Genomic DNA, 11,862 nt, shown 5'->3' with positions numbered 1-11,862 from the left:
GGGATCTTTCAAGAAAATTCATTCAGATCAAACGAAAAACATATTTTATCATTACAGTTGATTTTTGCTGAAATGTGTAAGTGTATAATAATTATGCTTACATTTAAAAGCTGTTCAGATATATTGTAAAACATGTTTTGCACGAAAGAGCGTATTTTGAGGAAAGCATTCGCCTAATTCCTAAACATGAAATGATATATTTTTATAATTTCATTAATACGCAATGTTCTTGTGCAATGATGCATTAGATGCCGTCTTTAAATTTATTGCAGTTAAGTTAAACGTATATGTAATAATAGGATACTTACAGTTGCATATTCTGGCAGATTCAAAACCTTTCGAAAGTATTTTTGACCTAAAATAGCACAATTTGAGGATTTGTTTCGCCCAAATCATGAGAAAAAAATACAGGATATTTATATATTGCCATTGCATTCCAGAATTTACTGAAATGTAAAGCATATCAATTCTGATATAAGGTTAACATTATATTAACAATATGGGTTTATGTATAATATCTACCTAAGAATGACATACAGTTAAAAGAAACAATGATTAACCCTAAAATGATTGAAAGGTAAGATAAATATGCAGTGACAAAATTCTTTTTTGTTGACATCGTGATGATGCACATAGAGAGCAAGTCCATATTTTTTGACAACGAAAATGAATGCACAAGTATGGGATTTTTTAAGAGAAATTATTCACATCAAACGAAAAATATATATTTTAATTACAGTTAATTTGTGCTGAATTGTGTAAATGTATGATACTTATGCTAACATTTAAGAGCTGTTCAGATATATTGTGAAAATATATTGCACCCGAAACAGCAAATTTTGAGGAAAGGATTCGCCTAACTCCTGAAAATAATATAATATATATATATATTTTTAATTTCATGAATACGCAACATTTTTGTGCAAGTAAGCATTATATATGTCTTTAAATTTAATGCAGTTGAGTTTAACGAATGTGCAATAATAGGATTCTTGAGGTTTTATATTCTAGCAGATAAAAAATCTTGCAAAACTATGTCTGGTCCAAAAGAGCACAATTTGAGGATTTGTTTCGCCCAAGTCCTGAGAAAAAATACAGGATATTTATATAATGTTGTTGTATTTCAGAATTTAAAATAATTTTAAAGTATATTAATTCTGATATAAGGTTTATCATTGCATTAAAACATGAGTTTATATTTAATATCTAGCTAAGAATGACATATAGAATGAAGAAACAATGATTAACCCTAAAATGATTGAAACGTAGGATAAATATGCAGTGACAAAATACTTTTTTGACAACATCGAGATTATTCACGTATTGAGCAAATCCATCTTTTCTATATCAGATTCCCCCAAAAAGGTATAGTGTGAAATGAATATTTTTTTTTCAAAAGCTTTAAACAATAATTTATTTGCTACCCGTCAGATGCTATCTCGAACTACAAATTAGGAATATCGGATAACATTCATAAAATAATGGCGTCATTACTAATTGTTGTTTTATTAGTAACAAAGAAAATAAAAAGAATTGTCAAAACTTGTGAATTTTCAACTCTTTATACTTCTATTCCCCATACTCAATTAAAATTCCGATTTAAAAACATTATGCATATTTGTTTTTCCAAAAAAAAGATGGTACAAATATATAGTTCTTGGTAGAAATTCCTCACATTTTGTAAGAAATATTTGTCCAGTGTCGTCGACGCATTTTTTCAACAAATGGTCGGTATTCCAATGGAAATAAATTGTGCTTCTCTACTTGCTGAGCTATTACTTCACTCTTATGAGGCTGACTTTATAGCAGATCTGATAAGAAAGAAGGAATATCGTTTACCTAGATCCTTTGATCTCAGTTTCCGCATTGGTAAAGGAAAACTATTGACCAAACTTTACGATAATCGTGATGACACTTCATTCAAAACTGTCAACTTTCCTTTCATCTGTGGCAACGTCCATTCAGGACCTGCGTATGGAGTGTTCATATCACATTTCAAATATTATGCCAGAGCTATCCAGACTTTGTATATCGCGCTAGAATTCTAACAAATAGGCTCCTGGAGCAGCGATTATGTTGTTACAAGATTGAAGTCATCACTACAAAAGTTTTATGGCCATCACCATGAACTCGTGGATCGTTACAGTGTATCAAACTGCGCCATAAAAATGATTTGTTCAACGTGTCATAGTATTCCTTTCCTCTTTCGTCTACCCCGGACTTGACTTTTTGTGAGCAACTCGGTGGGTATTTCTAAAGGGGCAAAGGACGTTTGCCCTACCAGTGCACCTTGTCGATACTCCCTGTTTTTAGTGGAGTCCGAGTTGCTCATTTGCTTTTGATGCTTTGTATGTATGGTTTTGGTTACTCTATGCTCTTTGTTGTGCATGTCTGTTTTCCATGTCTGGTCTTTGTCCCTGGATTACATTATTTTGATTACCACTAGAACCTTGGTTCCCTTGATTACTCCCCAACTCCTAGCAAATACTCTATCACATTTCCTAGCGAGAAGTGAGTATTCGTCACACTCATATTTGTCAATGTAAATAATAACTAATTCGTTTTCATGTAATCTTAATTATATAATGATGTTATTACATACAGTGCAAAGGTTATTATAGGTATGTTGGCGATTCAAAACATCTAAACATTTCGACAAAACGCCATGTTTCTTTTCACTTACGCAGAAAGATTCCTAAAAAAAAGAGTATTGCAGTTTATTTGTGCTGTAGTGTAAAAAAAATCTAGTGTGTTCTCCCATAATATCGAGATTGGATTACGGCATCTTCCTTTTATATGGCGTGAAATCTTGTGCCTGTAACAAGCTTCAAAGAGTTTAGAATGCTGTCGCTAGATTGATATCACGACACAGGAAATATGACCACATAACACCTGTGTTAATTGACATACACTAGTTGACTGTTCCATTCCGATGTCAATACAAACTTATCTTATGCGTTTTTAAAGCACTGCATGGTATAGCTCCAGCATATCTCCAAGAGCTTCTGACTCTATATCGCCCATCAAGATCACTACGCTCCCAGAACTCTGTGACACTTGAAGCGCCAAGAGTGCAAACGAAATCGTACGTTGATCGTGGGTTCGACAAGGTAACTGCCACTTTATGGAATAATCTTCCCGGTGAACTAAGAGTTTTAGACAATGTTAACATTTTTAAATCCAGACTTAAAACTTCATCTTTTTAGGACAGCTTATGGTGCAAAAAAAATTATTTTTTAAATTTTGACGTTATTATGTTTTATTGATGTTCTATTTTATCAATGGTATTTTTAACACACTATTTTTCAAATGGTAACATTTCTTATTGTTTTTAATTCTTATTCATTTAAATGATAAAGTATTTATATATAATCTATTCTCTAGATATTTTTTTACTTCTGCCATAATATTTAGATTCAGTAATTATCTTATTTTTTTACCATTGAAATAATGTTTTGATACTTAATTATGCTCTAATTACATAGTTTGTAATTTTTTTTTGTTCGCCTTTTCTGTTTTGGTTTTAAAAATTTCTATATCTAAGATAAATGATAACGGTACTGCATAATTTTTTTATTTTCACTTTCTTTTGTATAATTGTAGGTTTTGATTACCACGTACTTTGTATTGAATATCATTTATAAGCTGTGAAGCGCTTAGAGTAAATGTAGTTTAGATTGGGGCTATACAAATATTGCAAATAATAATAATAATAATAAAAATCAGATCAAAAATGATTTATTTATATTTATGTTTGTCATCACCAAGCCAAAAGCTTCGACGAATGATTTATTAAGTATGCTTCAGAAGATAACTAGAATAATAAACAAGAAAAGTCTGATACATTTGATTACAACGAAAATACTATATCAGTACGACTTTGTGGATATAATGCATTACAAAAACATGATCAATGAATGTATCCTACTAATTACCCCATTACATTCCTAACGATTATTAAACAACCTCATAATTCGTCGACATGAATTATATGTTTTTTTCTGGAACAAGAGGAAGTGCAATCAAGGGAACCAAGATTCTAGCAGACATCAAAAGAATATAGACCAGGGACAAAAGCAGACATCGAAAACAGACACATACAACGAATGACATGAAATAACAAACAAATAATACTTTACTCTTAACGAAAAGTTTTACTACGTATACTACAACGACTAGGGTATGTTTAGTCTTAGTTTTAACGTTTAATTAATTACTTCTTCACATATCGAGTTTACACGCTATACGGTTTGACGACTAAATTGTTTAATGACATTCCTTTCGTTATTAATTATTTCAACACTTCTTTATCTATTTGAAGATGTAACAAATCTATGACATAATATCATGTTGTCCGAAAAGAAGGACAGAAATCAAATTATGTGTAAACAAAACATGCCAATATTTTATAGATTTGTTTATCTTTAACTAGGTCAACATAGTGCATTATAGTAAATTTTGTTATTAATTTCTATGTCCAAATAAGGACTATACGTCATTTGTCTGTTAGATATTTCCAACCAATCAAATTGTGTTGTAATCCGATACACGCACCAAAAAGTATATGTTACATTTTGAAACTTTATATTTTTAATAAATTTTATTGCTTTTGTGTTTTTTTTGGAAAATCATTACGGAATTGTGATTCTATATTTTACATCCATTAACAACTGTCTAAATATAAAATAAGAAAGAAATTAATGATTTTGTAAGGTTCGCTCAACGACGATTATTCACCTATTGACGATATAAGCAGGTAAGCAGATGAAAGGGCATTAAATCGAAACGGGTGAATACACCAGTTTCAGATTAGTGCATGTTATAAATTGGCATACTGGGTACTCACATGCAAAAGGAAAAGGCATACAAATATGTAAAAGAAGTTAAATTGTACACTTGAAAATTAGGACGACACCACTTTTTTCGCCTAAATAAAAGTTTCGCCTAAAATCATATATTTTGAGTAATTTTTTTCCCCCAAATTGGCAAGGGCGAATATATATATATATATATTTCTGTATGCGCATGCTCACAATATTATTGTATATTTCTTTCATGGGAAAAGACTTCATAAGTAAGATGTACTTGTGTCTAATCCCTTTTGTACATTATTCGACAAATAAAATATGTTTAAACTAAACTACATGATTTTTTTAATGTACTCTGTTCCCTTAAAGTATATTAAAATATACGTCGATGAAAATTGCAGTTTATGGATCCCTCCTTTTGCTTTTTTTTCCCTTAGCATACGTTTGAAAATCCGGTAAAGTCGTTAAAAACACAATTAGGTTTTAATTATATTAGTATGGAAGCCCGACACTAAAACTTATATCATACAGAATATTTGACATTGAGAACTATTTTAATATGGCATATTTGATATTGTGAATTATTTTTAATTATGTGAAATATTTGACATTGTGAACTATTTGATGTGGAATATTTGACTTTGTGAACTATTCTTATGTTGAATGTTTAATATCGTTGACAGTATGCAATGCAGTTTGACATTGTAAACAGTTATAATGCAATACTTTTAACATTGCAATATCTTTTATTAATCATTGAGTATTATTTATGCAGTACAAGTGACATTGTAAACTGTTTTACAGGGGTTTATTCTGGCTATTCCAACATTCTAGAATTTATAGGTAAAAATTATAAAATCCATGTAGAAATAGCCAGAACGGTTGTATAAACAAGGGATTAAGTTTGTGTATACTGTAAAAACAAAACTGTAATTGGAATTTTAGATGTGTTGGAATTACCTTCCCATTTTTGCTCTATGTATGAAATTTTATTTCTGTAAAGGTTTCATGTAAAAATTCTTATGAATTTTAGACTTGCAAGTGTTTAGGTGTCATTTAAAGTTTTCTTTTTTAACAAATAAAAAATAAAAAATAAGAATAAGATATTTTTTCATAATTTTATTAAATATTCAATATTCATGATAACAATAAGTCATTGACAGTACACACTTTATAAGTACATAATATTCAAACACTGATAACATTGTAAATAAATGAAAAAGCAGTAAATAAAAATAAAGTACTCATGATTTGTTTAAAAGAATCATACAATAAATACATAAATAAAACATACAAAGCACAACATTTCAAGCACTAATCAAAAGTTCACAAGTCTACATTAGATACAGCTCATTAAACTGGACTGGTGTGAGTTCCTGGTTCTGTAGATCATGAAAAAGGGTTTATTCCTCGAATGCCAACATCCTTTGATCTACCGACAATTTACATGCAAAATTTTGTTGGCATTCAAGGAATAGGTGTCAGTGGTTACAACAACACAGGTGCATGCTTATCAAAACACTCATACTAATTATCAGATAGGTAAATTACAGGTGACTTATTTCAGTTCATATTTCAGATAGTTATTCCAGTTGTTAAAATCTTTTTTTTATTTTTTGGCTGTTTCTACTTAATTATTTCTTCACAAAATCATACATATACATGTATAGCACAATAGACTTTTGAATTATTTTTGTTAGTACAATAACTTGAGGATATTTTTATCTATCATTCTACTTTATGTAGGAATACTATTACTAGAACTGTTACTAAGTGTGACGTTTTTGTTCAGTTTAATAAAATATTTGTAATTGCTACACAATGTAGGAGATCAGTTTTTGCTGTTAGTGGTTTAAGGACTATACTCTTATTACCATAATTTGATATCACATGAGGCATAAAAAGTAGAAAATAAATATATTCATATTAATTAGTTAAAACACTAGAATGATAAAAAATGAAATAAATCATTAATATAAAGTTCAGAGTTTGAAAGAGTAATCAAGGGAACCAAGGTTATAGTGATACTCAAAAGAATGTAATCCAGGTACAAAGACCAGACATGGAAAACAGACATAAACAACAAAGAACATAATGTAACTAAAATCATACATACAAAGTAACAAAAGCAAATGAGCAATTCGGACTCCACTAAAAACTGGGAGCATGGACCAGGTGCACCGGTAGGGAAATATTTATTGTTAAATTTCTGAATTTCATTAATATTTTTGTATATAATTTATACATTTCTTAAAAAAAAGTAAAACAAATGTTAAAATTTTATTATATTTTTACAAATTTTTAATAATTCAATTTTATTATATTCTTACATATTTTTTTTTAATCTGCTGTTTTCCACATAAAAAGGTATAAAATGTTCCATTTATCAACTTCACTAATTAATCTCAACAGTTGAATACTTGTAAAACATTTTAATTGTTATAAAAAAAAACACCTGTTGTTATAATATAAACATTAATTGAAATATTTGTGTTGGCATTCAAGGAATAGGTAACATATAAAATGTTGGCATTCGAGGAAGACACCGAAAAAAGTAATAAATTTGGCAAAAATAGCCTCACATTTCTCTAAAACACATTATAATTTGCTAATAAAATGTTTAAATCCAATGTTGAGTCCCAAATTTACCTGTAAAATTAATTAGGCAATAATTATTAAAACAACAAAACCTACTAAAACAACATCCAATGTTCTCTACATGTAGAAATATCAAGAGTATCTATTTTTAAAATGTTGGAATAGCCAGAAGACACCTTTACATGGTATGCTTGACAATTTAAATTAAGTAGTTTCATCAGTGTATTTTACCTTGCTAATTAGTGACCTACATACATTAAACTTTATTTGAAAGTTAATTCTTATAGGAAGTAATTTTCAGTACTTTAATGGTACCAACATATTCATATCATATGGTATCATATCTTTTCACTGTTTTTACATTTAGGTTATGTACTTGGATTCTGATTCACTGATGTCAATTCTATTTTGGACGCTTGGCTGTTCGTGGCTGATGTATAACCATGTTAGCCAAAACAATATGAATCGCAATGTATTAAAACAAGGTAGAGTAAGACAAAATTCATTTTCTTCGCCAAAGAACAAAACAATTTATTCATACCTTTGTTTTACATTTTAAAAATGTAACTTGTCTGTTAAACTGTATATAAATAAACATACAAACTGCAGTATTTTTCATAACCCCTAAATCTGGCAGAAAAGAGTGGGTTCAAAAAAGAAACAAAATCACTCGTATATTGTGACAACTTTGAATTAAAAAACATTCGAGTCCGTGTGGAAATACATGTGCATGAATGTTTAAACCTTTTAACTTTGTTTAGGGACCGGTCAAAATTTATCGTCACATAGGACCGGTGCAAATATATCAGAGCCTAATTTAAAGTTGCAACCCTGTGGCTATCTGACTTGAAAAAAAAAATATGTCCTATGTCAACTTGGTAAGGAAAAAAAGTCGGTGTCCTAACATGGTATTCTTTTAAAGTTTTTATTAGTGTATTAAAGATATTACAAATAAGGTATTGATATAAAGCTATTTCTATTTTAATACATATAGTGATTCCAATTACAATGAATTATGTTAAATAGTTGTATTTTCTACTGCATTTATATGTTGTAGACTATTTTATTATAATAGTTTTTTTTTAAGTTAAAAAAGAAATCAGTTCAATGCATTTGTTCGTAAAAAAAATATGTCCTACGGATATTAGCAGTAGAAAAAGTGGTGTCCCAACAAAAGCATTACATCAAAAAGGAATCAGTCCTACTGTTATTTGCACTGGTCCTATGTGGCGATAAATTTTGACCGGTCCCTTAGGACAATCAATTCATACATGTAAGCATTAAGATGAGATGTAGGGTGAAATAATGGTTTAACAGAATTAAACATAACTGATCATAATACAAAGTGGAGGAAGGAACATAATCGATGCGAGTCTCCTTTTCGTAAGGAAACAAATATCATGGTTGGGTTTACCCATGAACCCAATGTATATGTACAAATTGTATTAAAATATTTGTATTTAAACATTTTAAAAGAGTAATCAAGGGAACCCAGAATCTAGCAAACTTAGCATGATCAAAACAAAAAAGATTACACAGTTACACTGGATTTTAAAATTTTCCACCAAGCATGCAATTGAATACATATATATCATAAAGGAGATAGAGTAACCACTGGTTGACTCGGAGTTGCAGGCTAGTGCACACGTGCCAGGCAAGCACAATGCCGGCGCCATTCGATAGGCCACACATTCTCATCCTGAAGTGCATCACAATCAATCAATTAATTCATTGTTTTTTTTTCATTAATTTTGTTAGAATACTACATGTATGTAGAGGATCACAAAATTGTATTAAGAAATTGAAGAAATTTGTCAAAAGCAAGAACGTACTATTAACTCAAAAACATTAATCAGTGGTATAATTAAAAAGGTTTGAAACTTTGTCATGTTCTTTGACATACTCAAACCTATACACTCACTTAAAATTGTCAATAAATGCATAGACACATCATCAACTTAGGGTTTCCCAACAACATTTCCAAGGTAACTACCATTTGATTTTTATGGGGAATGGTTCAAATTTGAAATAACTAAGGCAGGATTGAAAAATTCCGCACTATGCACTGAAGAAAAATTAAAGTCAGGATAGAAAATTTGTTCTAAGCCCCCTCCCTCTTACCCTTCCCCGTAAAAAAAATCAAAAAGGTTGCTCCATAAAAATTAGTTATGGAAAAGTGACAAACAACAATAATCTATATAATAAGATCTAAACATTATAAATGGATTAAAAGAAAATCGACAAAAACAACACAAATCAAGCTGTCGACTGGAACTCACAGGGTCATACAAAATAAGGAAGTCATAAAACCTTGGATAGGAGACTCACACAAAATAAACTTGATATGACCTAAAAAGAAACAATTGGAAGGAATAAATGGGGAGAACTGTGTTTGCCCTATTCCACCTGTAGGATGAAGTGAATAAGGCACGAACCATTTTCTTATGGTGGGGGGCTGGGATTTCCTAATTTTAATTTTTTTTTTCAGACCAAAATAAAATTGGAATTTTTTTTTTACACTTTCAGCCAATATTTTCATTTTTTTTTTTTTTTTGAGAAACTAATCTATTTTTTTTGGAATTTCCTGAAATGTATGCTTTTTGATCTCTGCAAGAGCAATATCCCAGCGTATGCTTATAGGAAAAATGCATATTATAAAGCACTTGGCTTTGGTGAGCATAGTTTCTGTAGGCCAGTTCTTGCACTATGGCACTCCCTTAGACCATCATAGAGATACCAAGATCCTTAAATTTTCATGTTGCAATTAAAATGTCCTCCATTTCCGTATGTTATCGCAACCAAGGAATACCTGAGAAAAATCGTACGTCAATACATACTCAAACATCTTTTTGCATTATTTTTGTTTTGTTTCAGAGAATATCAGGTTTGAACAGTGACAACAAATGATTCCTAGAGATATTTAGCGTCAATAGTAATAGTTCTATAATGTAAATTACACCATAATATATGTATACATGAATGAGTATAAAATGATATTAATAAAACATAGGTAAAAGCTACGTGACAATCATCTTAGCTAAACTTAACTATTTAATATAATAAAGCAGAACATATAATTATGAAGAAAAAATCACTGAAAGGTCTGGTGTTTCAGCTAGAGAAAAGGGGATTGTAAGAAAAACACAAAAAAACAAGAAAAAAGTAGAGAAGAGGAAAGCTCGAGCAGTTTTAAAATGTGGTAGACCAGAAAAACAAAACAAAGTTCAAACAGACAATATTTCCCGCTTTCTAGTAAAAAAACCAACAGATAAAGAAAACGTTCAAAAAATTGTTTATGTTCCGCCATTGTCTTGCATTGCTTGGAAGACTATGTTTTTGACATTTACAATATTTTCCTTCATTTCTATGATGTGACTCATTTCTTTTTTGTTTTTTCTTATGAAATATTAAAGTGTTATTTTTTCTTTCAGTTTTGTGTTTGGTATTTATTGGTTTTGTGTTCAGTTCATATCCAATCATTAAATCTATGGTACAATCATTTAGTATATTACAAAGGCTAGGTGCAAAAAAAAAAAATAATAATCAAGAGATTACAAATCCAAGGTATAAAAAGAGTGGAAATTGGGAATATGTCAAGGAGACAACCACTCAACCAGGAATCGAAAATCAACAGCCTAAGGCGACCTATATATCTTCAATGAACGGTAGCCTGTAAATCAGTTAAAACAACCAACATGCATATATACAAACGCATATAAAGCACACAAAAACTAAAATCAACAAAGAACTAAAAAACATGAGTAACATGGACCCCTATAGAAAATAAACTAAAAAAACTTAACACATGGTAAATTTAATAACTATATTTAATGCACTGAACACACTTCTTCTTCTTCATCTTCTTTTCCATTTTCCTTTATCACCTTCTTTTTCATTTTCTTCTTCCTCTTCTTTTTCATTTTCTTCTTCCTCTTCTTTTTTTCAGATTTTTCAAATCTTTTTTTTTTTTTTGAAAATTCTTAATTATTTTATTTTTATTAGCTCTTTTCAAAATATTTTTATTTTTTTAATCAAAATTTGAATTCATATATTTTTTTTTTAAATCCCAGCCTCCCCCCCCCCCCCACTATAAGAAAATGGTTTGTGCCTAAGTCACAGAATATCATGGTCTTTGGAAAGGCATAGTAGAACACAGAAATAACAGAGAGGAGTAACATTCTGTATTAATAGCAAGCGTGAACACTGAATGCTTTGGCAACACAAAACAGTAAATAAAATGGTAAATGGACATGATGGTTATAAGTCTCAGTTTTGTATTCTTTTCTTCATAGGCTTCTGTAGTATACCTTAAATTTTCATGATTTTTTTTTAAAAATAGACAAGGAGTTTCAATTTAACTTTTGACCATGTTTTTCAATTAAGGAAATTTGAAAAAAAATTTTAGGTCCATTTTAGAAAAAAGGCACAAACTTTGGTACACCAGGACAGGTTAAAC

This window comes from Perna viridis, chromosome 10 (assembly GCF_037379345.1).
Source record: "Perna viridis isolate PV_CMFRI_1.1 ecotype Kerala chromosome 10, ASM3737934v1, whole genome shotgun sequence".
NCBI lineage: Eukaryota > Metazoa > Mollusca > Bivalvia > Mytilida > Mytilidae > Perna > Perna viridis.
The sequence above is the reverse complement of the archived record's forward strand: the minus strand, read 5'-3'. Positions refer to the sequence as shown.